Here is a 4,775-nt window from a genome sequence, read left to right on the forward strand (position 1 = left end):
CTTCTGTGTTTTTGCCTCTTTCCCAATCCTGTTCTGGGTGGAGAGGTAAAAGAGGAACCAATTTCTTTAAATCTTTTCCTCTCTTCAGATACAGATATCTGGGACATGTTTTTCTTATTACCTATGATTTTATTTCTGTGATTTGAGGTCTTTAAATATCATCTTTCACAGTAAAAAAAAAAAAAAACCCAACTAAAAGTCTCCAAGACATTTTAGTGAGATATTTTTTGTAGTTGCATTTATGGATTTTTTTGCCTCCCAAAAGGAGGTGGGGATACATTTTTTTGTAAGCAATTTAGGGTCTGTTCAAAACTGAGTACAAAATTGTGCACAGGCACTGACACCCTCACCTTGAAGATGTTGACCCTGCGGTAATCTAACCCCTGATAAAAGTGAGAATTTTTATTTTGGTTTCTAATTCCTCATGGTTTAAAAACAAGTCGAATGCAGGTAGTTAAGCTGTAATGGCTTCTAATGACTGTGACTTTTAAGAACAATGACCCTCTGAGATGAAACTATTTGGTCATTCATAAATTAGTTAACCTTTTGGAAGCTCAAAGCCTCAATTATTCCTAGCAGAGAAGGAACTTCAGAGTACAAACATGTCTGTGCTTTTAGTGATAAATGGCACAAGATAATTTGCCTAGTGACTTTCTGAAAAAAGACTATTTATTCAGGTGTGGAGTGAATATTTTATCAATAAACAATGGAAATGAGTATTACTAATTAATGAGGAAGATTGGGATATAGTTAATTTTTTATCAAAAAATTTTAAGAATGAAAATATTAAGGGGATTTACTTAAATGGCTAAAATGATCAGTCTATCAAAAGTCCAACAATTACTTACCTAAGGAAAGAATTTTGTTTTCTCTTTATGTTCTTGAGTAAAAAAGAATCTGTTTTCAGAGTAATGTCCAGTGAGTTTGACCTGAGTGTACATTGATATAACAAGAAGAATATACTTGCTTAACATTGAGGTCATTTAATTTGTGTTTTATTGATAAATATCTAAACTTTAGTGTTCTATGAGGGAGAATTTATATTCGAATTTTATATGTGCAATGTGTGTGTGTCTGTGTGTGTGTGTCTGTCTGTCTATGTAAGAAATGTATGACCCTAGATGATAATCGTTGAACTATTTTTAGCTACTGAATATCTTTACCTTTCATTAATTTTAATTTTTCATGGACTACCCATTATTAAGAAATATCTTTGGATCATATTAGTCTTAATATGCAAGGCAGATAGGCCAAGAAAGGCATATGAATTATAGTATCAGGAAAGGGGTGTTCCTTTTTCTACAGTGTTCATTAGTATAGTCTATGTCTTAAATTGACATCAAAGATTAGTTGATTTAAAAATTTTATGCGATCACTATGTAATAACTCCCTATGTTCTGTGGAGAATAGCACTTGACACAATAGAGAAAAAAAACCTACAGGCCATTTAAAAGCTTTTACTTTTCTTTTCTTTAAAAAAAAAAGGCTATTTATTTTTAAGAGAGAGGGAGGGAGAGAGAGAGAGCAGGGAAGGTGCAGAGAGAGAGGGAGACACAGAATCGGAAGCAGGCTCCAGGCTCTGAGTTGTGAGCACAGAGTCCCATGTCGAACTTGAACTCACCAGCCATGAGATCATGACCTGAGCCAAAGTCAGATGCATAACCAACTGAGCCACCCAGGTAACCTAAGAGCTTTTTCTTTTCTATCAGATGCTGACTTCTATGTGATTATGGCTGTCACTGATTTTATGAAAAAAATCGGCCACACTAACTAAATTACGACATTCCCTCTTTTGCCGGAAAGCACTTTTGATATTTACAATCTTTTATATCTTCATTTCCTTCTCAACTGTCATTGGCAGCTGTTATATGGGTAGGTCAAGTGTTGCTTCTTTATGCTATTGTGGTGTCGTTTCTTTGTGGCTTTGTTGAAATCATTCATCAGACAGCGATTGTTTTATATAAGCGATGAGGTATGTGTAGGATGAAGAGTGGTGCTCCCAGGAGTAGTCTCTGTATAATTGCTCAGAATATGCTTCTTGAATTCCATTTGTCTTCCCCACATTGGTGATAAGAGAGATGGCTGTTTATGCATCACTCACCTAGATCATATTGCAGGAACTAGAAATTGTATTTGCAAGTACAATTGCCAAGTTCCTGGCAAGACTCACCAAATGAGAAGGATGACAAGGATGTTTTCAGAATGCATGGATGATGTGTGTTATACACCTTGTTATAAAATGCCGCCAAGTGTGCTGCATTATCTTTGATGTAGAACATCGCTCCTCCTCTCCGTTGCCTCCTCCCTGTCTGACTTCATCAGGGCTTTGCTGGATTTGTGGAGCCTATATAAGGTGCACCTGGCAGAAATTGGGAGACCCAGCAAACTTCCTTGGGGATCTCAGAGAGAGAAGAGCTGCAAATAAAGTATATAAAAAAAGTTTATTAGAAATGGAATGCCTTCTAGATGGAATTCACATTTGCATCTCATTGCCACAGTAGTTTCACCATGTTACGGAAATCATATGTTTGCAAATTATAAAACCATTGATAGAATTGTGTAACACGATTCAGGGTTCATCTTATGAACACTTTGGCCATCAAGGTTAACATGGCAAGGTGGTATAAAAAACAAAGGGCCTAGACAATTCTAGTGTTATATTTGGACATCCAGCTGGACAGGCAGGCAATGACGACTTGAGATGTCCAGAATTCATTTTGAGATTCAAAACATGTGATTTAGCAATCTAGCAATGCAGGATGACTTAAAAGGACACTCAGTTTTAGATGTAGGCTCAGAAGAAAAGCAGAGAAATCTAGGTGAGTTTGTCTGAACGGGCAAGGAATTAGGGGCAGAGAAACAGTGAGCATAAAGTATGCTGGTGACAGAGACAAGATTTGAGAATTGATTGATTGTGTTGCTATAAGTCATTTAGTTAATATGACATGATGTAAGTGGATGTATTGGTAAAAGCATATAAATAGAAAAAAGGGGACAAAGTAAGTTGATATTGCCAGAAACATGTAAAGTAGCTCATGTATGCTGCCAGAGAATGTTCAGTGTGTGCTGGAGCCTACAGAAACAAGCATGGAGACACATCAATGGACAGAAATATATTATGACTTTGCCACTGTGTGTATAGATGCGTCATGGACTGATATCTAGAAAATGCCATTTGGAAGAGTATTCATGATAAGCATACTTTAACATTGCTGCAGTATTTTTTTCATTTTAAATGTCTTGAAATATACTATATTTTTTTATCTAAACTATGTGATGTATTTTAATACAAACAAATTGAAAGTCACTGACTCACTCTAGTCTTGTTTACACACCACTCACCTAGATCACCTTGCAGAAACCAGGGCCTGCATTTGTAAATACTCAATCCCTGTAAGGATGAAACTTAAAGAAAAAAAAAGTCAAATATTCAGGTTAAACATCTTGGAAAAGGGATTGAGCATTTTCCTGGCTGTTTAGTTAGAAAGGATGGTTTCCACGACAATTTTGAAATGACAGAAATGGAGTTTTAAATTGGGGTGCTGGAGTAGTGTCCTACATACTGTGGATCCTCACTCAAGCTCCTCCAGAAACAGAACCAAGTAAAGAACTTCACATTCTGTTGAAAGTGATTTATTGGAATTTCCTAAAGCAGATACCATAGGGGCATCTGAGAACCAGGAGGAGTTCATGGTCACATTTGCAGATTTACTCACTATCTCTCTCTCTCTCTCTCTCATCTATTATATAGTGTATTCTTATAATAAAGTATATACTGTATTCTTATAATAAAGTAAGCTAGAGGAGTTATTAAGAAAATCAAAAGAAAAGAAAATATATTTATAGTACTTTTCCATATTTATCAATGAAAATTCGTCTATAAGTGGACCCAGGCAGGTCAAACCCATATGGTTCAAGAGTCACCAGTATGTGGAAAACACTGGACATTCAGGGACATTGTAAGTGCTCAGTAAAAAAAAAAAAAAAAAGTGCTTAATGCTGTTATTATTTTCATTATTTCCTTCGTCGAGTGTGTATGTGACACTAATATTTAATAGGCATTCTGCTGGCCTGAGCCGCTTCCCCTGACAGTATTAACAAAGCCCGATGCATTGATAGAAGCCTTCAGGGGCTACAGGGTAGGTGGGATTGGAGATTAAGCAGAGTGTATAGTGAACCAGTAGCCCGAGGAAACACATCAATCAGGAAAATGGCTGTTAACTGAATTTTTCTTTTATTTTTTGAAATACCCAGGGAGGTAGGCAGTGATCTTTTGCAAGTCATTTTATGATAATAAATTGTATTGTATATTTTATTCCCTGGCTTGTGTATTTGATTTTCCCATCAAAACATGAGTATTTGAATTTACTCTGGTTATGCCTTGCTTAAATGGCATTTTCAAGTCAGCTTATTATCACAAAACTGTGGCCTTCCTAAATGTCTTCCCCAATTAACCAGTTGGCAGGATTAGCTTTTTGCTCTAATGGTTATGGCTTTTGGTTATGACTTTGTCAACATGTTGTCTTTTCTAGAAAGAACCACGATAAACTGAATGAAAAGCTTAGCATCCCAATTGGATGCTCCCTACCTACTTTCTTCTTAAAGACATACTCCGAACAACTACCTACGATTCATGAATTTTCTGGAATCTAGATATTTGCATTATCAAGATTTCAAAGATATGAATAAAGTCTATTTAAACTTGGTGCACTGCGATTCATTTTAGTAGAGATGTTTGCATAATATATATAGTATTCCCCCAAGCAGAGGACGGG

Source organism: Crocuta crocuta, unplaced genomic scaffold (genome assembly GCF_008692635.1).
Source record: "Crocuta crocuta isolate KB4526 unplaced genomic scaffold, BGI_CrCroc_1.0 scaffold31, whole genome shotgun sequence".
NCBI lineage: Eukaryota > Metazoa > Chordata > Mammalia > Carnivora > Hyaenidae > Crocuta > Crocuta crocuta.